Source organism: Peromyscus maniculatus, chromosome X, assembly GCF_049852395.1.
Source record: "Peromyscus maniculatus bairdii isolate BWxNUB_F1_BW_parent chromosome X, HU_Pman_BW_mat_3.1, whole genome shotgun sequence".
Lineage (NCBI taxonomy): Eukaryota > Metazoa > Chordata > Mammalia > Rodentia > Cricetidae > Peromyscus > Peromyscus maniculatus.
In genome coordinates, this window is record NC_134875.1 from 52,971,705 (window position 1) to 52,998,956 (window position 27,252).

Here is a 27,252-nt window from a genome sequence, read left to right on the forward strand (position 1 = left end):
AATAAGAAAATATATTTCTGCCTCCACACCATAACACACAATAGCTTAGCAGACTGCTCTTTGACACTGGAGTGAAACACGTATAACTAATAGTTTGTTCACCCTGTCAGAATTCTTGAGAACCCAGGTTTTTATTAACTATTCTTATTTTCATAACAATGCAATTATCTGAATTGGTTCAATGAAAATATGTTCTGCTTTTACTAGGACATAATTAGAAACAGTTATACAACCATGGATGTTATATTTGAAAATTATGCCCATTCATTTAAATGTGACAATTTACCTTTAAGACACTAACACTAACTTTATAAAGCCAAAACTGGAGTCATGCAGTGGTACCTGGTTTCCAGTGTTCTCAACTATCTAGGTAAGTGAACAAGGACATTTCATAGTAGATAAAAATCCTTATGATATATAATGTACATTGAGAAGATCCAGCCAAAATTACAGGCACTACAAGAAAATCACTTTCTTCCTTAGCCTTGAAACCACAAATTATCAGATGCCTTTTTAAAAGTCCAATCTTGGGCTGGGAAGAAAGCTCAGTGGTTAACAGTGCTTGTTGCCCTTTTAGAGGACCTGATTTCACTTCCCAGCAATGATGTAGGGAAGCTCACAACTACTCAAAACTTCAGCTCTAGGAAATCTGGCACCCTTTCTGGACATAGAGTATACCCACACACATGTGGCATGCATTCACATAGTCAGATACAATAAAAAATTTTCATAAAGTAAAACCTATGAGGCTAGAGCAATGGCTAAGATCATTGGCTGTCCTTACAGATGACCCAGGGTTGGTTCTCAGCAACCACATAGTGGTATACAACCATCCATATCTCCAGATACAGGAATCTTATTCCCTCTTCTGGCCTCCATGGGTACCAGACACACATGTGGCACACACACTTGCAAGCAGGCAAAACATTTGTACATGCAAAATAAACAAGTTAATCTAAAAAAAACCATAAGGCCCAGTCTGGAATTCCTTATGAAACATTTATTAAAGCATATTTAAGAAGGCCCATATTCTCAAAGAATATCTAAGAAAAAGGGGCTGAAAGATAGTAAGAGCCAGAATATTAGGATGTCTGCTGTAAAGCAATCTCTCCTAAGAATGGCTACATAACAAGACCAGAAAATAGCAATATCAATAACATGCTAACATGGAAGCAGGAAAATTTCATGGGGTCAAATGCTAAACAAAAATATAGACAACTAATTACTGCTGGGAAACAGGGAATAACCTCTTCTAGGGATAAGCCCCTTATTTGTTATTCAATACAGTTTCAGCTCTAACTTTAAGTATATGTCATATATATATATATATATATATATATATATATATATGACAAAATGGACTGAGCAAGTTGTACTTGGATATTTGTGCATATATTTGTTCATATGTGCATGTGCATATGTATGAATAATAATAAAAAAGAATATCAGAGAGAGTGCATGGGAAGGGCTGTGGGAGGTGCTATAAGGAATAAAGGATGGAGAAAAGTGGTATGATTCTATTTTTATTAAACATATTTAAAAATTTTTTAAAGGCCCATTCTATAAATTCACATCTTTCTGCACCTACTAAATAATTCTATCAAATCTAATGAGACAAATCTAAGTTTGTGAACAACCTAATCTTTCTTCATAATTTATTTGATCAAAAAGAAGGGAGATTTAAAAAAAATGTTTGTCTCAGTAGAATACCACACATCTATAGCACACCCTTCAGGTTTGTCTGATTCTAAGTCTGTTAACTGTGTAAGCTATTTTCCAACTGCTTGGTAGAGATTTGACTCCCTTGCCTCATCCTAGAAAGATGATGTTTTTGCTTTGTGAGTCCTAATTTTAGGTGTGTGTTTGTCAGAACTAGACACTTGCTGGAGTAAGAATATTTGCATAAGAGGTTAGCTGGGCATCTCCACGGACACAGTGTGTAGGTGATCATGCAAACACCGGGGGGGGGGTCAAGATAGATAAAATCAGGGAATTTGGATACCCCTTCTCTTTTATTATCTGGGATAGATTCTTCTGCCTCCTGGAATAGAATTCCAGCCACTCTGGCCTTTGGATTCTAGGGCTTATACCACGTATACTACTGGTGCCCTGAATTCTCAGGCTCTTGGATTCTACAGATTATAACTGAGTTACATGATTAGTCATCTTAATTCAGAAGTGTCCAGACATTTAAAAAATATTTCATTTTTGAGATCATAATATAATAACACCATTTCCCTTTCCCTAAACCCTCCCATATACTCCACCTTGTTTTCTTTCAAATTCCTGACAAGTTGTGGTTACATGCGTGTGTGTTCCTAAATACATAAATACAACCTGTTCACTCTGTTTAATGTTATTTGTATGTATGTTTTCAGGGCTGACCATTTGGTATTTATCGGACAATCAACGTGTATGCTCTTTGCTGAGGAAGACTATTTCTCTCCTCTTGGCATTCCTTTCTTGCCTACAGTTCAATGTGTAGAGTTGAGACTTCATGGGCTTTCCACATCCACTTTAACCTGTCTATTGTTATTGTCCCTGTTCATCTCATGTTTGGGCAGTCATGTTGGTGAGACTTTGTAGATATAGCTTTTGACATCCATAGGAAATACAATCTGATAGCAAACTCCCAGTTCTTCTGGCTCTTACAATCTTTCCACATCCTCTTGTGAAATGATCCTTGAACCTTAGGTGCAGGAGTGTTTTGTAGATGTATCCACTGGGACTGCGCTCCACACCTCTGCATTTTGATTGGTTGTGGTTTTCTGTAATGATCTCCATCTGTTGCAAGGAGAAATTTCCTTGTTGAGGGGTGAGGAATAAACTTATATTTAAAGAATTGGAATTAGGAACAGAGACCTCTAGAGTAGATGTGGACTGAATATATTATTGGCATATCAGGGTCTTCAGCTTTCAGGCTGTCTGTCATGGGATTACTCAGGTGCATTCATTGCATAAGTCAACTTCTGCAATAAATCCTTCTCATATACCTATATGTATATCACATTGATTCTATCTTATTAACAGTATCTATACACAGTTAATTTCAATGTTTCTTTAGTCCCTAAAAACATTTTTTTCTTGTTTGTGCATATGATATGTAATATATGCATAAAGGCATGAATTTAGCTTTCTTTTGTATTTCAAGAAATGATACCCAATAACCTGATGCTTTAATATGCTGACATATTTGAACTGAGAGCACTTGAGGAAAATAGAATGCAGGCAGAGAGTTTTCCTGAGTTTCTCTCAGTTGCCTAAAGAGGGATCTTCCAAAAGGAACAGCATTGTCATGAATTCCCTCCCTGGGAACCTTTTAGATCAAAGAAAATTAACGTTGATCACAGGAGACGGGACTGGAGGTTGTTACCATAGCCATATTACTATTTCTTCTGAGAACTGTTCCTAGGCAACTTTTATCACCTGGGCACCTCTTAATCTGCATAACAAGAGCAACATTATTCCCCATGTATTTCCTCCCTTCATCATTCCATAACTCATCACCCCATCCCTCTAGCATCCCAAGGGCCCTATTCCCTTTGTAGCCTAGGATGCAATATAAGTTACAGTCATCTGACCCTTCCTTGAGTCTTTATATTTTGTGGCATTCCCTTGTGGATACATGGAATTAATTTTTCCTCTCATTAATCTGCATTATGTCAAGTTAATTTGTAGCCTAGCCAAATACCCTAGAAAAGTAGAGGAAACATATTTTAAATCCCCTACATTTGGAAAATGATCTTTTGACAGTATGTGTAGTTTTTACTTACCTTCCTTGGCTCAGAAACAGAGTTGTGTTCTTACTATCAAGGATGTTTATGATTCAAAAATTTCAAAACAAAGCATAAAAGTGCTTAACATGCCATGATCTATAATGTACATCACAACTTAGAAACTCAAGTGTCATTTAGAGTTATATTCTGTTGTGATCCATCTTTCAGTATAGTTCCATATATTAAATCTATATGGGAGATCAGAGGCTATGTAGAGTAACTAAAACATTACTTTGTGTGTCACATGCTAAGAAAAATGAGGAACTTTTCTAGAAGTTATCCTTTGACACTTTTGAAGGATATATTTTATCCCCCAAATAAATTATTTCTCCCCCGTTTCATGTCTGTTCATTTTTGTGCAAGAGTACATTAATGTTTCTGCTTGTCTGAGAGAATTATTCAACTTATTTTAGTTGTTTTATATATATATAAGTCTTTGCTATCTTACAGTTGACATAAAAAAGTCTTTAAAGACCCCATATATTTTTTAAAGACCTCACTCATAGATGAAGAGTTAGAGGGAGTCGGTAGCTGCTGAAAACAATGGAATCAGTTTTTACCAAAGATGAGCCCCTGTTAGGTTATCCAATCCCAAATGGTCAGCCCTAAGCACATGCACATATAGGCAAAACTAAATGGACAATATTTTGCTTATATTCTTTCCCCTCTCCCCACTCCTCCTAAGTCTTTCATACTTCCCTACACACACAACTTCATGTGCTCTTGCTCTCCCAAAACAAAGGTCAAAGAAAATACCAAACACAGTAAGACAATAAACATCTAAGCAAAACAAAAAGCACATATGCATACACATAAAGACAAGGAGTCCATTTTCTATTGGCCAACTACTCTCGGACATACTCTTTTGTAAGACTTGGGTATCTCCTTAGGCTCCTCCACAGTCACTGAGAGGATGTGCTGTCTGTGATATCAGAGTCTTCTCTCAACTCTTTCCACCATGGTTCTTACTCTAGTGTCTCCGGTATAAACTATTTAGAAGACATAAAAAGGTAAGGAAAATAGTGGCAAGAGGTTCCATAGCCTAAAGAAGAGCAGCTACCAATTTGAGGTTTTTCAATATATTTTAGATTTATTGTTATTTATATTAAATTTATGATTCAATTATCCATATATTATGTTTTAGTATTGAATGTTAGCTGATTAAACATGAATTTATTATTTGCATTTGTTGGTTTATGTTTTGTTGCTTATTCCTTTTTGTGTTTATAGACATCTGGCATGGGTCATTAATCATAGAAATATTAATCCACAATTTTGATTGGATGATCAGTTTTTTTATCTGGTCTGAGCTTCAGAATGTAATAGAAACTGTTTATTTTATTTTATTTTTTGTGGGGGAGATCCTTGGGTTAATAGCAGTCACTCTGTCCTTTATTCTCATGAGCTTTTTTTGTTTGTTTGTTTTTGATTTTTTGATTTTTTTTTTTTTTTTGGTTTTTCGAGACAGGGTTTCTCTGTGTAGCTTTGCGCCTTTCCTGGAACTCACTTGGTAGCCCAGGCTGGCCTCGAACTCACAGAGATCCGCCTGCCTCTGCCTCCCGAGTGCTGGGATTAAAGGCGTGCGCCACCACCGCCCGGCTTGTTTTTGATTTTTAATTTTATAATTTGATTTAATTTTACATATCAGCCATGGATTCCCCTGTCCATCCTCCTTCCACCAGCCCACCCCCCATTCCCATCTCCTCCAGGGCAAGGACTCCCCTGGGGATTCAGTTCAACCTGGTAGATTCAGTCCAGGCAGGTCCAGTCCCCTCCTCCCAGGCTGAGCCAAGTGTCCCTGCATAGGCCCCAGGTTCTAAACAGCCAGCTCATGCACTAAGGACAGGTTCTGGTCCCACTGCCTGGGGGCCTCCCAAACAGTTCAAGCTAATCAACGGTCTCACTTATCCAGAGGGCCTGATCCAGTTGGGGGTTCCTCAGCTATTGGTTCATAGTTCATGTGTTTCCACTAGTTTGGCTATTTGTCCCTGTGCTTTTTCCAATCTTGGTCTCAACAATTCTTACTCATACAATCCCTCCTCTTTCTTGCCGATTGGATTCCTGAAGCTCCACCTGGGGCCTGGCCGTGGATTTCTGCATCTGCTTCCATCAGTCATTGGATGAGATTTCTAGCAGGACAGTTAGGGTCTTTGGCCATCCTATCACCAGAGTAGGTCAGTTCGGGCTTTCTCTCGACCATTGCCAGTAGTCTATTGTGGAGATATCTTTATGGATTTCTGGGGGAAAATGTTTATTTTTACTTCATTTTATTTTATTTTTTAGTCTTTAAGAATTTCATTAATGGCTACAGTGCATTTACATAGTTTGTGTCCTTCCTATTCCTCCAGTATCCTCCAAAATCCTCTCAAATTTATGATTTCTTCTTGTGGTGATATTGTGTCCCCCAATATATTGTGCACCCTAATTAATTTATCTGGGGTCAAAGAACAGAACAGCCACTAGATCGATATAGAGGCCAGAAAATGGTGGCACACACACCTTTAATCCTAGCCTTCCAGAGGCAGAGATCCATCTCTGGATCTCTGTGAGTTCAAAGCCACACTGCAAACAGCCAGACATGGTGACACATGCCTTTAATCCCAGGAAGTGACTGCAGGAAGCAGAAAGGTATATAAGGCGTGAGGACCAGTAACTAGAGCCTGGTTAAGCTTTTAGGCTTTTAGCAGAAATTCAACTGAGATCCATTTGGGTGAGGACTCAGAGGCTTTCAGTCTGAGAAAACAAGATCAGCTGAGGAATTGGCAAGGTGAGGTTGGATGTGGCTTGTTCTGTTTCTCTTGACCTTTCAGCATTTACCCCAATACCTGGCTCTGAGTTTGTTTTTATTAATAAGACCTTTTAAGATTCGTGCTACATCTGGCCCACAATGTTCATGGTATGAATTCACGAAAAAGTCACTTGCCTGTGGCCTTGCGGCCCCAGCTCAGACCTGAGCTACATGTTGCCAGGTGTGGTGGTGCACACTGGTAGGATTTGCTGAAGGAAGTAGAAGCAGGAGGATCCCGAGTTTGAGGCCAGCATAGGAGGCTTGCTGAAGAGAAGCTGTGGCTGGGCCGAGCTACAAACAGTGGCAGTGGGACCATGGAGATGGTGGCTGCTGCTTCGAGTTGCCAGCTGCTTCTCATCCTGTTTGATGGCAGCAGTGATGCTGCTACCAGGGATGAAGGTTTCACTGCTGCTTGTTCAGAGAATAATTGCCAGGACCATTGGTTACAAGAAAGCTTCAGCAAAAATCAGTTTGGAGCAGTTTGGCAAGGCAAGTGTTGAGAAGAAATTGCTGTGAAGATAATCTCTTCTAGGGAAGAATGCTCGTGGTTCCAAGAGACAGACATTCATCAGACTGTGATTAATTCAAACCACGACCACACCTAACAACAACTTTGAAATCTTCAATAGGATAACAGGACCCCACAATAATGATTCCACATGGACTATGGTAAAGCCATTAAGCTGATTAACACCACGGAAAGATCAGCTTTGGATTACAAACTGCTCAGGACAATTTCAAGATGGCTAGCTGAGATGATCCAGATTCACAGACAACTCGAGCAAGGACTTGAGACAAACCCTATATTTTCCCATTATGCAGAGAGTGGACAACAAATGATACAGCTACCTCTCCCAGGACTTGACAATTAACCCAAAAATTTTCTTTTCAGAATCCCCTAAAGATGTCTTTGCCCCCAGAAAACAGGAAGTAATTTTAAGAAAACGATGCCCGCATTCCCAAGAGATGGGGTGGGTGTTTTTGGTCATTCAATGGCTTATGGATAATTGTTATTGTTTATGATGGTTGGTTACAAGTTGTTAATTGTTAATGGTCAAAAAAAAGCTAAACAAAGGACATTAGACACAGGGTTCTTGTTTAAAAAAAGTAAAAGAAAAAAGAAGATATAGAAAAGGGTAGATCATTGAATCTACTCTGAAAAAAGGAAAGATATAGAAATGATAAGATAAAAGGTAGTTTTTTGGATCTACTCCAAAAAAAGAGAATATGGATATGATAAGATAAAAGGGAGATTATTGAATCTACTTTTAAAAAGGAACTACTTGTTTTAAATAGGATAAGTAATGAAATTTTTTGTCTGAATTAGTCAAATGTTAATGGACTGGATATTGTTAATGTAATTCTTGACTGTATATATTGTATATACTTATTGGATATAGTTTTTCTTGTATTAGTTATAAGTTTTTTTAATTTTTAGACAAAAAGGGGAAATGTGTTTTTATTAATAAGATTTTTTAAGATTCATGTTACATCTTCTACTATAATTATTGTGACACATACACAAACAAAGATATGAGGACATTTCACAAGACATCACCCATAGCTGAAGAGTTATTGGCACTCAATGGCTCCTGAAGAGGAGAGAATCAATTCTCACCAGAGATGAGTCCCATGATCCCAAATAGCTTTAAACACATGAACATATGGACAACCCTGCATAGTCTCAATAGGAAGCATTTGTTCTTTACAAAAGGCCAGATAGTACAGCATTCCTTACAAGAAGTTTTCTTTTGGAAGAGATTCAGTTGGCAAATAGGCTATGAGATGTAGAAGCATTTGAATATACTGCAAGATTGATGAGAATATTATTTTGAACCTGCATTTAATTTTTTCTTGTTGTATTCATAGGAACAGAATGCTAGGAGAAACTTTGCTCCCCCAGGGGACATTTATCAAAGCCTTGAGGCATTTTGGGTTGTCACAGCTGATGGGGAGTGTTTGAAGGATTTGGCTGGCAGAGGTAGATGGAATCATTCAACAGCACAAGACGGTCCCTTTGCCAAATAATCTTTCAGGTCCTAAATGTCAAAATGCTGATGTATAAAATCTTAGTCTGTGTAATAACCATGCATCTCACTAATACGCAGTACCCCATTTGAAATAAGGGCTGTAAAAGCACTGCTTTGACTTTGGTAGAGTCAAATTACTGATAACATAGGTCTTTTCTTCTTCTCTAGAGTTTAGTGGTGAAGGGGTGGCACTAGACTTTCAAATAATATAGAATAGGCATAGTAGTTCAGACTTTGGATGTATGGCATCCCTTGCAATGCTTACTGAGTAAAATCATTCTACAGAGTTGTTCTGGTTTGGATTTTGTTTGTCTCCCAAAGATCAATTGTTAAATGCTTGCTTCTACCTTCATGCTATTGAAAGGTTAGAGAATGATTAAGAAGTAGAGGTTAGTTTGAAATTTTAGGTCACCAAGGTACCTGCTCATGAAGATAATTGTGGGATCTCCCAATTTCTTTCTGTCTTGTGTCTTATATTTGCTTCACTGTGACATGATGGCCCATGCCCACATACTAGAACATAGGTTTAGTTCACATTATCATACAAACTTTATGTCTGTGTGATAATGTGCTGGGGTATAAATAACCATGAATCAAAGGAAACTTCATCTCTTTCCTAGTTGATCATCACAGGCATTTGTTTAAGGGAAAGGTAATCCTCAATCTAATCCAGGTACAAACCTTGTGATCTGTATTAATGACCTGCCTATAAGATATACCCACTGATGCAATAGTGGCACAAATGTTATGGGAAAACAAACTACTTTTAAGTTGGATTTAAGGACTACTATATGACATGGCACCCATACCTGACACTGCTAACCTGGCCAAGAATTTGAGATGAGATCAGTGATGGGCCCAGGGGAATTTCTAGTACTTTTATTCTGCTAAAGGGACTTAGCAATAAATTAACTCTTAAAGACATATTACTGTACTCATAAATCAGTGCCTCTCTCAACTCTAATCAAAGAAACTTCTTTTTATAATAGATGGGAATTAACACAGAGACCCACAAATGGACAGTGTACAGAGAGTGAAAGGCTTTGGACCTCTCAGCCCTAAATGGGATGTCTTCATCAAACCTCTCTCCTCAGGGCTCAGGGATCTATGCAGAAGAGGAAGCAGAGAGAATATAAGAACCAGAGGTGATGGATGATTTCACAGAAACAGTGTCTTCCAGACCCTACAGGACAGATGTATATATGAGCTTACAGAGATTGTAGCACTACACACAAGACCTGTACTGGTTTATACCAGATGGAGTCCAATCACTGAGAGTAGGATGTACTAGGCCTAACAAAGGAGCTATTAGCAATTGAGACTTGCTGGAAAAGGCAGTATCAGTTTTCTCCAATAGAATCTCAATGGATATAACAACCACACCAGGGCAGGTCCCACGCATAGGAAGTAGTTGGCCAACTCAAATTGAACTTCATTGTGTGTGTGGGGGGGGGGGGGGGCTTTTTGTTTATTTCTGTTTTATTCTGGCATTTTTTAGCTTATTGTTTTTTTGTTTGGTTTGATTTTTGTTTTTGTGATTTATTTACTTTTAAGAGAAAGAGGAAAGAACATAAAGTTAGTGGGTAGGAAGCTGGGGAGGAGCTGGAAGGAGTTGGGGGTGGGGAAATCTGATCAAAATATATTGTGTGGACAAAACCTTTTTTAAAACAGAATTCAGGCCAGGTTTACATATCCTGTGGGATTCAATATTTACTTTAATGAAAAGGAGGAAAACTTATCTGAAATTCTTAGTGACATTTTCCTTGATACAGAAATTTTGGTGATAATTTTCCCTTTTAATATAAATGACCACCTTTAAAATTTTCGAAGCATAGATCTGGACAAAAGAGAAATGAAAATATTTCTTTCACATTTTTCCTTTATACAAGAAAATGACTCTTTAGTATGATATAAATGTTAATAAAAAGTTAATAATAAATGTTAATAACCAAAAAAAAACCAATAGTAACAACCTAAAAAGTATTTGATTTTTTAATGGGATGTGTGCCTCACATAATATATAGCAAAAATAATGAAATTACTTTATAACTCACTAAATACTATTTAAGAAAAATTTATGTACTACCTGGTTATTAGTAATAAATATGTGGTCACTAAGGCATTATGTCTAGGTACTTTGCTGTTTCTCTGTTATATTGATACTAGTGAAAGAAAATGAAAAATATGAAATTATATTCTGGTTTTTACAAGCATTGTAGTTACGCATTACTTGTTGCTATACAATTATTGAAAAGGATATTCATCTTACATTTCCTGTAATTTGAGTAGAGTAGCCCTACAATGTCATGCCAAGCAGAGTCTGATGTTGAAGCAATTTCTCAAGATTTATAGCAATAATCTTAATAAGGTCCCTCCAGAGAAACAGATGTTCAAGTGATAGAGATTCCATTTGGCTAAAGAGATCATTAGGTAAAGGGGAATATGCTTTCCCATATTTCTTAGGTTAACCCCATTGTGCTTGCCTCTGAGAAGTCTTTAAATGAAATCTCATGAGTTTGATGCCATTAAGAAAATGACAAATATTTTGTAGACGCCTCTTAATGAACTCTGATCACCCAGGAGACAATGGAAAGCTCTCCCGTTTTGCAGCTGCAGTGGTTTGTGTAAGAAATGTCCCATAGCCTTGAGCATCTGAGTACTCAGTCCCTACCCGCTGGTGCTTTTTGAAGGTGTTTAGGAAGTGCAGCTTTAACGGAGAAAGTACTACACCACTGGGAGTTTGATATTCTAGACCCTTACCCGACTTCCAGCTTGCTTCTTTCTTGTAGTAAAGTACATATTTCTCAATTTCCTGTCCCTGCTATCCTGCCGGCTGCTTGCTGTTGTGTTTCTCCACTGAGAAGGACCCCTAATCCTCATAGAACTGCAAACCAAAATAAAATCTTCCATAAGTCACTTTGTTTGGTGGTGGTTTCTCACGGCAACAGAAAATAACTAATGCATCAAAAACCACCAATAAAAGACAAATTGTGTTTGAAAGACTATTTGCCACCACCAGCATCCTGTTTCAAACTATCATGAAATTGAAACTAGTATGAATGAGTTTTAGTATTGTCTGTGATATTTTGGTAATCTTGAAGGAGCTCATTACTTGCTGCCAATGGGACAAAAACTTAATTGTAGGCAATTTCTGTTTCTAAACCAAACTTAGAGACATACATATACATTTTGGAAGTTTTCCTTTCATATGTGGAATCTTGATTTTATATATATATATATATATATATATATATATATATATATATATATATATATATATATATATATATAGAGTATGTGGGAAAAACAACGAGCCTTGAAGGGGGAACACGCAGTAATGTATGTAGGGTTGGGGATTTAGCTCAGTGGTAGAGCACTTGCCTAGCAAGTGCAAGGCCCTGGGTTCAATCCTCAGCTCAAAAAAAAAAAGTATAGAGAAGAAAAATACTATTTACATTCATATGCCTAGGCATCCATCCATGCACACACACACACAAACACAATGCATATATATTACATAGAAATCATGAAGGCAGAGGGGTTACTATTTAGTGGAAAAAGGGAATCAGTAGGAAGAAGCAGGAAGCACTAGATAAGGTAGAAAAGAAATATGAGCAAAGTACAACTGTGTACATGTATGAAAATGTCATAAAGAAACCCATTATCTACAAACCTAAAATAAAATAAAATCATAGTTTGTGAAGCCTTCTTCTAGAAATATGGAACAGATATTCTTTCCCCTATTTCTCCCACTAATTACAGCTAAGATATCTGGCTATTTTGTATAAAATACATGAACAGACTATGAAAAGTAAAGAAAAGATGACAGACACTTAGGTCATAATATGTCATGGTACTGGTTTACTTCATGTCTCATATATTCAAGAGTTATGAAACATAGAAACCAGGAAATGTCAGTACTACAACATGCCTGCTTTCTCTAGGTAAACTGTAATGAAAGGGACAATATAAAAAGATAGAAAAAGTCATTATTTATCCTTATATCCGAAATATCACAGAAAAAAATAGTACTCTTACCTGCCCATACTAGCAAATGATGCCAAATGGAAAGCCTAGACAGTCACTCTTAAAGTACTATACAAGGTATTACAAAAATATTAGCATGGTATTAGAGGCAGCCAAATAGGAAGCCAAGATTTTCATCAGTCCATTTATTTATTTATTTATTTATTTATTTATTTATTTATTTATTTATTTATTTATTTATTTATTTATTTTTTGGTTTTTCGAGACAGGGTTTCTCTGCGTAGCTTTGCGCCTTTCCTGGAGCTCACTTGGTAGCCCAGGCTGGCCTCGAACTCACGGAGATCCGCCTGGCTCTGCCTCCCGAGTGCTGGGATTAAAGGCGTGCGCCACCACTGCCCGGCCCATTTATTAATAATAACTACACTCCCTTGTCCTAAAATAGTTGAAGTGTCATTGGAGACCATAGCAGGATTACGGACTTCTAGCCAACTACAATGAGGCATCTCTCTATTTTTCCACTGCGTTTTATTATATGAGGCCCTTCACCACTGCCAGGTGATAATGAGGCCATTCAACCACAATGCTAATAGAAATGTGGAAGAACCAGGAATCTACACTTGCCCAGTATAGGGTAGCTGACCCTCACTTTGAGTGACAGTGGAAGCTGAGTATGAATTCCAGACTTATATTTCCACCTAAAAACAATGAGGTAATTTTCTCCCTTCCCTTGATAAGGGTGCTTTTAGATGTAGCCAGTCAAGATAGGAGGTTTAAGTAAAAATGTCCAAGTTTTTTTTTAAAGAAGTAATTATATTTAAACAGAGTTTGAAGGGAAGACTAAGACAGCTGGGGGGGATGATGACAGGAAATTGAGGCTATTGGCCACATTAAATTTGTAGTAAGGAATAAGAGAGAAATGGGTCTAGGAGCTCAGTTAGCTTTCTCAGTTTTGTGAAGTACAGGACTCTATCCCAGTCAGCTGTAGCAACCACAGTTAGGGAGACTCTTACAACCTCAATTATCTCAAGACAATTCTTCACAGTTGTAATGAGAAGCTTGACTCATAGGTGACTCCAGAGCATGTCAAGTTGATAATGTGAACCCTAAGAAATCTCATGCTCACTTCATTTCTGTGTCCATAATATGCCCTCACATTATCTCATCTGTTCACTGCACTGACTTACTAAAATAACCAATAGTAATTAACAAATAATATGAAAACTTGACCTTTCTTTGAAGACTTCACAACCAAGTTTGATGCTTTTACTTATTAATTTCCTTTTTTTTTTTACCTGCAACTCATATTACAAACTCAATGTTTTCAGTACAATATTGTGCAGAAAATGTGGAGAAATGCAGCCTTGCTGGAGGAAGTATGTCACTGATACTGAATTTTGACAATTTATAAAGTCTCCTGCCACTTCCAGTTCACTTTCTCTACTTGATACTAAATGTCCAAGTTTTATTGGAAATTTTCTAGTCAAACCCAAAATAGGAATATCTCAAATTAAATAAAAACAGAGTACCAACAATACCGATTCCAAAATGTAGCTGTTACAATGAAAAACTTGTAGGCCTTAATAAACGAATAGGAAGTCTTAGAAAGTCTGAGAAAAACATTAGAGGATGTAAATTTGGGTTCCCTAAGTTCAAGGTTGCTTGCCAGAGACTGTCACTTTGCTGTGGATAATGCTCTATATAAATAAAGCACTGATTGGCCAGTGACCAAGCAGGAAGTATAGGCGGGACAAGGAGAGAGGAGAATTGAGGAAGGAGGAAGGAAAGAAAAAACTGCCTGGAGCCGCAGCCAGGACAAGGAAGATGTAAAGTACCAGTAAGCCATGAGCCATGTGGCAAAGTAAAGACTAATAGAAATGGGCTAAATATAAAAGTAAGAGCTAGACAATGATAGGCCTGAGCTAATGGCCAAGCAGTTTAAATAATGTAAGAGTCTGTGTGTTTATTTTATAAGTGGGCTCTGGGACTCTCGGGACTTGGTGGCGGGAGCTGGAGAGAAATTCTCCAGCTACAAATGGCGTCCAAGGGCTCGAGTTTCTACCTTAAACCTGAAAATATTTAATAACTAATTCTAAACAGAGCCAAAAGCAAGTTCTTGCTTCATGTCTCATATGGGCAGCTAGACGCCATAAAACGTGGGTTTGAACACTGGCAGGTTCCTGGCGTTTGCACTTGTCCGGCAGTATGGTGGGAATGAGGCATCTGCTAGCTGCACATTATGCTGTGTGGTAGATTTAGTCTTTACTAGTATATATATATATATATATATATATATATATATATATATATATATATATATATATATATATATAAAAGAGGTTTCTGTGCTACACGCTGCTTTGATAAAAGCGTAGACCCACTATTTCTGAGACTTGATGACTCCCAGAGCCGGAGAAAATGTAACACCACCATGTTGGGAAGCTGAAGTGGGCTGAGCCAGCAGCCACAGCACCATTTCAGTCTTAGAATGCTTCAGTTTAAAGCAATAGGTTTGCAATAAGACTGATTCAGATGAAATAGTTTACAATGTGTGTAAAATATACGTAGACTATATATATATATATATATATATATACACATACAGTTATATAAACAAATAAATAGTTTTTAAAAATAAAGTCTTTAAACAAACATTAAAGGTAATAAGCCACATAAAGATGGCTATCACACAGAAAATATGGATTATGTTGTCTTTGATATTTGTAACTAAAGAAAAACATTTGGTTGTAAAAGCTGTTGAGTTATGCCAAAATGTAATTTTTTTTTTTTTTTTTGGTTTTTCGAGACAGGGTTTTTCTGTGTAGTTTTAGAGCCTGTCCTGGAACTCAAGTTATAGACCAGGTTGGCCTCGAACTCAGAAAGATCTGCCTGCCTCTGCCTCCCGAGTGCTAGGACTAAAGGCGTGTGCCACCACTGCTTGGCACAAAATGTAAATTTTAAAGGTACCTTGACTTCAAAATTTGGATATAAGGATATGTTGCTTTGGAAAAGAGTCTCTGCTTTTGTTTCCACAGAAAGCAAGAGGCTATGGATTTGTTCCAGATTAAGATACATCAGGTTTGACCAGCCAAGACTCCCTGAAAGGTCTCCAATGACACCATGGCCCAGATGATCCAACATCCAGAATGGTTTCAGGCAACTGGCTCAGATGATACACCCTCATGGACTACTCCATAATCCTATAATTTTCTGTGTGTCCCCATAAGATACAGCGCCCCCCTCCAGCAGGAAGTAGTAAGAGAATCTATGCCCAAATTCCCAAATATACCAAGCTGGCTTTGGAGATGGAATGGGCTCACTCCCTCTCTAAACCCAGACATATTCCTAAAACAAAAAGGTTAGTAGATTCTTGTATCCCAAATCAGAAGAGCCCTCTGGTGTGGGACAGAGAAAAACCAATATTTTTATTTAAAACAGGTTAATTATAAACATAATCTCTTTCTAAAGAAAAAAAGGGGATAGTTTAGATATGATAAGATGAAAGGGTAGATTAATGAACCTACTTTTAAAGAGTAACAACTTGTTTAAAATGGTTTACATTGCTATAGATTTTAGTTTATTGATACAAATTTAAACTTAATTTTGTTATACTGTATATATATATATATATATATATATATTTCTATTCTTGTTTGAGGTATTATGTTTATGTAACTCATTTAAAATTGTAATGGATAATTAAAAATAGATTAATAATTAGTCATCCATGATAATCATATTTGTAGCCATGTTAAGTCTTCTAGGTATACATAGATATATTTCAGATAGATAGGTAGTCTTCAAACACTTCAAAGACCTAGAGAATATGGCATTTAAAATGTCTTAAAAATTTAGACTTTCTGGACGGTGAGACATGTCTGCTCCTGACAGCACTGATTTACTTCAGAGAGGAGTATGGCCATCGAAGACACTCCGTATGGAGTTTATCTTTACCTTGACAAAATAGCCATTTGGCCAAGAAACTGTTCTTGCCTGGACTGCTTGATCAACTGGACATGCAGGACCCATAGGAAGGTAACCACTGAACTTTGCTTGGCAAAATGGTCCTTCAGGTTCCCAATTTGCAGAGGAAACTACAAGACATTCTACAGGACACAGAAAAAAAGTGAATGAGAGACTCTAGGCCTGCAGGCTGAAGACTGATGCCCCAACTTTACAAGAGAACTTTGAATGACTGTCCAGGCTGTCAGCTGTCTCTGTTTACCCTGCAAGACTCCTGAAAGTTGCTTGCATCCTTCTCCCATTTCTCAGGTAGTATTATATCTTCCTGAGGTCTTTGATGTGGTTAAAGACTAGATACTTACAATTTTCCTTAGTTATGATAAAAGATAAGTTAGATAAAAAACCTTAAACTCACAAAGATAGATATCTTCTTTAATATTATAACTGTAATTCTTACTTGATAATTGTTTTGTTACATGTAATTTTACTATGTTGAAGTTAAAACCTTCCTTTTTGAAAATGAAAAAAAAAGGGGAAGTGCTGTGGCTATCGTTCTATATAAATAAAGCACTGATTGTCCAGTGACCAGGCAGGAAGTATAGGCGGGACAAGGAGAGAGGAGAATTGGGGAAGGAGGAAGGAAAGAAAAAACTGCCTGGAGCTGCTGCCAGGACAAGGAAGATGTAAAGTACCAGTAAGCCATGAGCCATGTGGCAAAGTAAAGACTAATAGAAATGGGCTCAATACAAGAGTAAGAGCTAGACAATGATAGGCCTGAGCTAATGGCCAAGCAGTTTAAATAATATAAGAGTCTGTGTGTTTATTTTATAAGTGGGCTCTGGGACTCTCGGGACTTGGTGGCAGGAGCTGGAGAGAAATTCTCCAGCTACATCACTTCCTCTCAGTCTATCTCTCTCACTTTAAAATTGCCTGATCCCAGAGGGCTCCTAGGCTGGGACCCTGTAGCCATCACAGGTGATGTAAGCTTGTATTCTCCTTCACTGCCCCCTTCATTAGGGTTACACAAATCCTGGGGCTGCTTTTCCAGATCCTCACCAGGGACTCTGCAGTCATTACAAGTGACCCAGAGTCCTGAGTCCTGTCAACTACTGGACTGGTACTATCTAGTTGCACTATCTGGTCTTGAGACCCAGGACCAGTACACAATGTCAGGAGAAATGTGTTGCAGATTCCTTATGGAATGGTTGAAGGCATTAGACTGTAGCAGAGAAACAGAAGTTCTGAGACAGAGACTATATCCCAAAATATAAGATAAAGAAGGGAAATTGTGATCATAACATTGCTATGAATTAACCCCTTACTGAACACTGTAAGAATTTCTACTGAAAGAATAATGTGACTTTTACAAAACAAACAAACAACAACAACAAAAAAAAAACAGAAAAACTCATCCAACAAAAAACCCCCAGATGCACACAAATCTCAATACATAAATAAAATAATATAAAACCCCAAAGATGATTCCACCTCAAAAAACAAACAAACAAACAAACAAACAAAAAACTCAAGTTCCATAGTATTGGCCCCTAATGAGAATGACATGAAAGAACTTTAAGATAAAGAATTCAAAAGAATTATTTTAACAAGGTTTAAAATAAATCTCAAAGAAGAAAAAGAGATGAATAAAATAAGAAAGTCAATTCAAAATATGAAAATAGAGATTGAAGTTTCAGAAATTCCAAAGTGAAATATGCTGGAGATTAAAAACTTAATAACTTAGTGGAAAGCATGAACAACTAAATAGATGTTGAAAACATAGATTAAGGGATGAAAGACAAAGAATAATTGGCAGGAAAAGTCAATGAGAAATATAAATGAACAGAACATGAGTGAGAGTGAGGTTTGGAATACCATGAAAAGACCTAACCTCTGAATTATGGACAAAAGAGAAGAAAATTACAGTGGACACATCTTCAGTAAAATCATAAAATAAAATTTCCCAAACCTAGAGAAATAGTTGCCTATCCAGGTATAAAAGGCATACAGAACACTGAAAGGACAAGAGAATTTCTCCATGATATTATTACAGTTAAAACATTAAAACTACAGAATAAAAAATGGGTATTGAAAACTTCATGTGAGAAAAGTCATGACACTTACAAAGGCAGGGTTACTAGATTAACTACTGATTATTCAACAAGAATATTTAAAGCCAGGATGTCATTGAAGGTCCTAAAAGTCCTGAAAGACCACAACTGTCAATACTATTATACCCCAAATAACTAATTATTAAAATGAAAGAAGAAATTAAACTTTCCATGATTGTAGATGAATTTCTAAATGGTCTTATTAGATAAAAAAAAAAAACATGGAGCCAAATATAAGGGTGAAAGCCTTAGAGAGATCAGGGAAATAGGGAAAGCCAACAACCAACCTTACCTCACCAACTCTGCAGCTTCCAAATGCCGGTTACTTCCTGTCTATATCCTTTGCTGTTCTGCCATCTGATTTGTTCTCTCCATTCAGCTATATCACTTCCTCTTCCTACACAGCTCTGTCACTTCCTGTCTGTCTATATGGACCTCCAGACCTCCAAGGTTAATTAGTTTTGGAATTTAAGGCATGTGCCACCACACCTGGCTCTATTTCCAGTGTGGCCTTGAACACACACAGAGAGATCCTGTCTGCTAAGTGATAGGATTAAAGGCACATGCTAACATTGCATGACTTCTGTGTTGTGGCTGGCTTTTTCCTCTGATGTCCAGGCAAGCTTTATTTATTAAAACACAAATAAAATATCACCACATTTCAGCACAAATAAAATATAACCACAAATAAAATATAATGATAAAATCAGATTAAAGAATTTATGACCAAAAGCCAGGATACTGGGATAAATACTTAAATCTGAAGAGAAGGATGAACGTATCCAAGATGTCATAGGAACAAATAAAATATTTCCAGGCTAAGTAATCAAAAGAGGTTTGAGAAAACACTACAAAATCAACAAAATCACAGGAATAAGTACACATCTTTCAATAAGTCCTGAATACTAATGGTCTCAATCCACCAATAAAAAGATACAGATTAGCAGATTAGACTATTTAACAGGATCGATTTTTTGCTGCGTCTAAGAAACACACCTCACTATCAAAAATAGATACCACCTCAGGGTTAAAAGATGTAAAAGGGGATCCTAAGAAAATTGAACCGAGAAAAAAGCAGGTGTAGCTAATCTAATATATGACCAAATATACCTCAAATCAAAACCAGTCAAAAAAGACAAGGAAGTGCATTATACACTCATTAAATGAAAAAAAAATTCACCCACAGGATGTAACAGTCATAAATATATATGTAACAAACACAGGGGTACTCACTCAGTTCTATAAAAGAAACATTATTCAATCTAAAACTACATATTGGCACCAGGACAGTGATAGTAAGTAATTTCAGTACCTCACTCTCAGCAAATAAACTAGAGAAACCCTGTAATTAAATGACACAAATAAAATGGACATAACAGATACCTACAGAAAACCCCCAAACAAATACAAAAGAATATACATTCTTCTCAGCAGCTGTAAAACATTCCTCAAAGTGGTCCACATATAAGGTGTAAAGAAAGTCTCAAAAACAGGAAAATCGAAATGACATCCTGTATTTTATCTCACCACAATGAAATGAAGCTGGATATGAACATCAATAAAAACTAGAGAAAGTGCACCAATTCTTGAAGACTAACCAACAAACTACTTAATGATAATTGAATCATTGAAAAAAATCTAGAAGGAAATAAAAACAAAATCTTGGAAGTGAATAAAAATGAAAACAGTATAGCAAAGTCTATAGGGCACAATGAATGTGGTCCTAAGAGGAAAGTTTATAGCACTAATTGCTTACATTAAAAAAAGGACAGAATAATTCAGGTGAAGAGGCAGCCTACAGAATGGGAAAAAGATCTTTACTCACTATACACATGACAGAAGGTTAGTATCAGAACGTACAAAGAACACAAAAAACTAAATGTTAAGAAAACAAACAATGTAATTAAAAATGGAGCATGGAGCTAAACAGAGAGTTCTCAATGGACAAAATACAAATGGTTGGTAAACACTTTTTAGACTGTTTAATAACCTTAGTTACATGGGAAATGAAAATTAAAGCTAGTTTGAGATTCTGTATTACTCCAACCAGAATGGCTAAGATAAAATAAACAAAACAGGGACAACAAAAATAAATAAATAACAAATGCTGGCACAGATGTGGGGAGAGAACAACACATGTTTACTGTCGGCAGGAGTGCAAATTGATGTAGCCACTATGAAAATCAGTGTGGAGGTTTGTCAGAAAGCTAGAAATAAGCCTGGTGGTGGTGGCCCATGCCTTTAATCCCAGCACTCAGGAGGCAGAGGCAGGCAGATGTCTGTGAGTTTGAGGCCAGCCTGGTCTCCAAAGCGAGTTCCAGGAATGGAACAAAGCTACACAGAGAAACACTGTCTCGAAAACAAAACAAAAGAAAATGAAGAAGAAGAAGAAGAAGAAGAAGAAGAAGAAGAAGAAGAAGAAGAAGAAGAAGAAGAAGAAGAAGAAGAAGAAGAAGAAGAAGAAGAAGAGAAGAAAGCTAGAAATAGAGCTACTACATGCTTCATCGATCTCACTTGTCTTAGATTTTCTATTGCTGTGATAAAACATGATGACCAAAGCAACTTGGAGAAAAAAAAAGGTTTGATTTTTGTCTTAACATCTCTCAATTCAAACTCCATCGCTGAGGGAAGTCAAAGCAGGAACACAAGGCAGGAAACTGGAGACAGGAACTGAAGCAGAAGCCATAGAAGAACACTGCTGACTGGCTTGCTCACTTTACTTCCTTCTATACCCTAGGATAACCTGGCCAAGAATGGTATCACACATAGTGGGCCAAGCCATTCCACATCAAGTGTTAATCAAGAAAATGTCCTATAGACTTGCCTACAGGCAATCTGCATAGAGTCATTTTTTCATATTGAAATGCCTATTCCCAGATAACTATAGTTTATGACATGCTGATAAAAAACAAAAATAAAAAATAACCAGGACACCACTCTTGTACATCTATACAAAGGACTCTTTACCCAGCTATAGAGATATGTACTCATTCATGTTTATTGTTTTTCTATTCACAATATTTACGAAATGGAAATGACATAGATGCCCATCAACTGATGAATGGATAATGAAAATGAGGCACATTATACAAGTAAATATTATTTAACTGTTAAAAAATAATAATTCATGGAGGTAAATGAGTGGAGCTGAAAATAATCACTCTGAGTAAGGCAACTTAGATTCAGAAAGACAAATGTTATATATTTTGTCACATTTTTATGTGTTAGTTTTGATATGTGTGTTCCATTTTGAACACCCATAGAGGTCAGAAAGTAAGCAATGGTCTAGAGAGCAAAGCAGTAGAGCAAAGCAGTACTGTGACCTGAAAGCAAAAACCGTCTTTGGAGGTATGGCCATTTGTAGGTTTCTTATACTTCAGTAGAGGGAATTTATATCCATGAATATAAGGTCAGCACTAACTAGACTTAGTGAGTTATAAATAAAAAAGGAGTTAGGAGGAGGACATGTTGAATAAGCCATGGGGAGTTAGAAAATGGGCAGGGGGAGAGGATCATATTCCACTGCATATATATATATATATATATATATATATATATATATATATATATATATATATATATAATTCTCCAAGAATATAAACTATGTGACTCAGCTATGATACCCCTGAGCCTATATCTAGGAATATTCTCATGAAAAACTGTATTATCATACATAAATATTTGACCATGTATGCTTATATAGGCTTTATTCATAGTGACCCAAATCTGGAAACATCCCAGATAGCTATCAACTGATAATGCTTAAGCATTGGCACATACATGATACTAAACACTAACAACAAAAGAACAAGCTGCTGATTAATGGGTAATGTAAATGGGATGACTGACCAGGGAAGTAGGATGAATGTAAGCTAGTCCCAAAGATTAAACATCGTTAACACTGTCAATATGATATAATTACGGAAATAGATTGAAATTTAGTGGTTTCCAGGAGATGGGGAGGAGATGGGATCGAAAGAACTTGGCTGTTGCTATAAAAAGGAACATGAATGATCTTTATCAGTAGAACCCTGATTGTGTCATGATAATGCATCAGTATTAGTACGCTAGATGAGATAGTACAGGAAAAGGTTTGCCTCTACAGGAATCCTTCAGTGGCAATTGTTTTCCCTTTATTTTAAAATTTAAATCTATTTATTGTTACATTTTATTTATTTATTTATTATTGTATAGGTATACTTGTGTTTAATGTATATATGTAAGTATAGGCATATGTGTGCCTCACTGTGCAAGCCATGGTGCACACGTAGAAGTCAGAGCTCATCTTTCTGAGTCAGTTCTGTCCTTCTACCCTGAGCTCCAAGAATTGTACTCAGATTGTCAGGCTTGCTCAAACAGCATTTTACTTAATGAGCCATCTTGCCTATCCTTCATGCATTATTTCTTACACTTAAATAAATGTGATTGTATAATTGTCTCAATAAGAAAGACTAATTAGAAAAGTTTATTTGCATGTGAAAAATGAAAATAAAGCAGCAACACAAGAACCAAGAACATTGTGATGCTTTTTTTTTTTTTAAAGACATGAAATGACCTTATGTATTTGGCCTTGGGGAACTGTAGTTGATTTCTGGATGACACAAGCCAGGCTTTTGTATAAATATAATTGATGTATAATGCTTTCTCTTTTCTGTAATTTGGAACTAATTAATATGTGTTCAGGAAAGTGCTAGCACTTGAACCAACAGTATTCTAAAAGAGGACTGAAGAAAAAATTTACAACATGAGAAATCTTTTTTGGCTTATTTGTTTATCAAGGATAAGAATCTCTATATTTTTAATGTAAAGATCTGTTGGAATCTTTATAAAAATAGATATTTGTGTTGAAAGCATTATAGAAAATATAAAAAAAAACTTACTGTGAGCTGTTATTTGCTATCAAAATAATTCTAGCTATGTTGAAGCTGCTTGAAATTATTTTTAAAATGAAATGTTAATTATTTGTTTTATTTTTATTTTTTTACAATGTCTTTCTATGTACCCTGGACTAGTCATAACCAACTTAAGTGTGTGTGTGTGTGTGTGTGTGTGTGTGTGTGTGTGTGTGTGTTAGTGTGTGTGTTAGCATTGAAATTGTGGCAAGTTAGTACTATTTCTATATATTTTTTTTAGTTCATGCTTTGTCAGAGAAAGAAAAACTCATTTCAAGGAAACTACCAAGATTTGATAAAACTAAATCAAGTTCAGTAAACATATGACAAGATGGCAAATCAATATTTTTATTTCAGTCACTCAATAAATAATTCATAATGTAATTTAATCTTATATAATCTTTCAAAATGAAATAAAGCATCTTATTATTTGTCCTTTTCATAAAACAAGTATTGTTAAATGATATTATGGTGGATATAGCTTTTTTAAAGGTCAAGTGTTTTAAAAGTCCATCCATAAAAAAGTAGCAGTTTTTCTTAGTTTATCTTTATTCTCCCAAATGATAGGAGGAAAAATAATACAATATGCTGCTTTATTAAAATGGATAAAAGAATATACACACAAACACACAGAGAAAGAGAGAGGGAGGGAAACATAACAAGGCCACAGGCTCATAGAGTCATTTGGTTTTTTTAACCTTTTTTTTTTGAGATTATGATTACAATATTTCTCTCTTTCCCTTCCTCCCTCAAAACACTTCCATAGACTTCTCCTTTTCAAATGGATAGCCTGTTTTTCATTGTCATTGAATGCATATATGTGTATAAAACATACTCCTAAATATATCCAGTTTAGCCTGTATAATGTTACTTGTGTTCATGTTTTCAGGACTGACCATTTGATGCTGGACAACCAGTTGATGTGCTCTTCCCTCGGGAAGACTATTTCTTCTGCTCTCAGTATTCCTCAGTTGCCTGTAGTGCCCAGACTCCATTAGATGTGCCAAAGTAGACAGGGGAATGTTCACAAAGCCTCAACCCCACACAAAGAACTGCAGGGGTCATTTCCTTTCATGTAAAACTTAACTGTTTAGGTTATGAGTTGTCAGGACAACTACATAAAACATGAAAATCCTTTTTACATAATAGTTTAAGTTGTTGTTTATCTGTTGCAGGTATGTTGTACACAGAAAAAATATCTTTATAGGGGTTTCAGAGTAGTGATAGTCTAATTGTTTAGGCCTGGCAGTTTTTATTGGTTTTATTTTTATTAGTTCTCTTGTATCAAAATACTCTAAACCTCAGTGGTTTAAAGTAACAAACATTTATCATTCAGCTTTGGTTGGATGGGAATTTCTTTCTGTCTTTCCTTCTGTCTGTCTTTCTGTCTTTCTATTTTCTGTCTTTCTGTCTGTCTGTCTGTCTCTCTTTCTTTTTTGAGACAAGTTTTCTCTGTGTAGTCCTGTCCTGGAACTCGCTCTGTAGACCAGGCTGGCCTTGAACACACTGAGATCTGCCTATCTCTGCTTCCTGAGTGCTGGGATTAAAGGCATGCGCCACCACCGCCCGGCCCACATTCCTAAGTCTTAAGTGACTTCAAGGTGTATTACTAACTTTGGCTTAGTTGGACGCTTCTGGCTCAGTATCTCTCAGGAATTCCCAGTTAAGATACTGACTGACATAGCAGCTCTGATAGCAATTATTCATCACTGTGACTGTGACTAGGAGAAACAGGAAGTATAGAGGGTTGATTTCAGCTCATGGTTTCAGAGAATAGTCCATTAAGGCAGGAAAGATGTGTTGGTGGGAGTGGCTCAACTTGCCCATATTTGAATGGATCAGGATGCATACTAGGGTGTACAGTAGGGATCTTTCATGTTCTCTGGAAACCCAAAGTTGTCACTCATTTATGCCTTAATCCAATCAGATTGGAAATTTAAATTAACGAGCACAGTAGCCATTTAAACTTTTGACTGAAGTTTCAGGATACATTTAAAGATGGCTCACTTATATGGCCATTAGCAGGAGGACCTGGTTCTTTACTGTGTGTTCTACTTTCACTTTTGTTGTTCCAACAAATCCTCTTACAAAAAAAAAAAAAACATAGGGTAATGAAGGGATTATATGGCTTACAATTCTAGGTTACAGTCGATTATTGCAGGGAGGTCAAGGCAGAAACTTAAAACATCATATCCACAGTGAAAAGCAGGGGTAAAACTGCAGCCATGGGCAGGCTTATGGGTAGCAGCTTGTGGGCTCCAGGTAACCAAAGTACAGTGTAGTGCTGTCCTGACTACCTGTCACTGAGCCACGTCAACTGACACTGAGATCAGCTGCAAGAGCTGGAGTGCTATTAAGGGGAAATTGCAAGAATTAGGAGCTTACATGGGCTTCATGGTATATTAGATAAATTTTAATCTGTTACAACTGAGCCTTCCAGTCAAAAGTCTTCTGATACCAGTATCTTTGATAGTAACATGCCTCCAAACCAGACGGTTTTTAGTCTGGAAGATGAGATAGGGCATGAAGCTGCAGTCCCTCCCCTTGCCTTTTTGAACTCTAGACTGAAAAAAAAAAGGATTCCAGAGTTTCTACACGTTCACAGGAGCAGGAATTCACTAACATCAGACAGACGTATGATGCCAGAGCTTCAAATCCAGCTAATGTCAACAGGGAAAACTCTCAGGGAACCAGCACCCTTTGAAGATGTGATTCCTATCAAGCCAGAACCAGATGATCTCATCGATGAAGACCTCCATTCTGTGCAAGAGAATTCCTTATCTCAGCAGAAACCTACAGTGACACATACATACGGTTCTTCTCATCCTTCTACTGAGATTTATCAACCATCTGCAAGTAGAAATTCAAATACAGGTACTCATTTAAAGAGGCTGAGACTTCAGCAGTTGCAAAACAGGTTTCACAGAGAAGCAACTGGATTACAGAAGGGCCAGTGTACAAACTGGACATTTGTGTGGAGCAGATACAAACTGAACATTTATGTGGACCAGATACAAACTGGACATTCATGTGGAGTAGATACAAACTGGACATTCATGTGGAGTAGATACAAACTGGACATTCATGTGGACCAGTATAAACTGGACATTTATGTGGACTAGATACAAACTGGACATTTGTGTGAACCAGATACAGACTGGAATTCATGTGGAGCAGATACAAACTGGACATTTGTGTGGATCAGATACAAACTGACATTAGTGTGAGCCAGATACAAACCGGACATTTGTGTGAACCAGATAAAACTACACATTTGTGTGAGCCAGAAGTGCTTAGCAGCATAGAAGAAACTTACAGTCCCTTCTTCAAAAACAACTTAGATAAATTAGTATTGAGGACAAAAATTCTCAGGAAAGAACATTGCCTGCTGTAAGCTTAGTTGTTAAAGTAAAATAACAACAAAGACAAAAAAATCAGTCATGATGGAGGAGAGTAGGAAGATACTGGCTATGTCTCCTAAACAGGAAGCATGTCCAGTAACATGTCTGTACCAGTAAAGCCTGAGTTCCACAGAAATAGACATTGCCGGTTGCTCCCAGAACTTCTTTTCAAGAAAAATTACTAGCAGAAATAGTCCAGGAAACAAAGGGAGATAGTACAGAAAAAAAACGAAGGAACTCAATACAGGCAATTGTAATCTTAACAAGGAAGAATCAGAGGTGAATTAAAATTACTAGGACATGGAATCTA

General features: G+C 36.8%; 1 protein-coding gene and 1 pseudogene across 3 annotated transcripts in view; one reads left to right on the forward strand and one right to left on the reverse strand.

Moving 5' to 3' along the window:
- Positions 1–27,252, reverse strand: part of Il1rapl2 (interleukin 1 receptor accessory protein like 2) — a 1,196,146-nt gene that overhangs the window by 101,517 nt on the left and 1,067,377 nt on the right. The window lies entirely within an intron of this gene.
- On the forward strand, positions 6,879–27,174 carry LOC121825644 (zinc finger CCCH domain-containing protein 14 pseudogene; annotated as a pseudogene).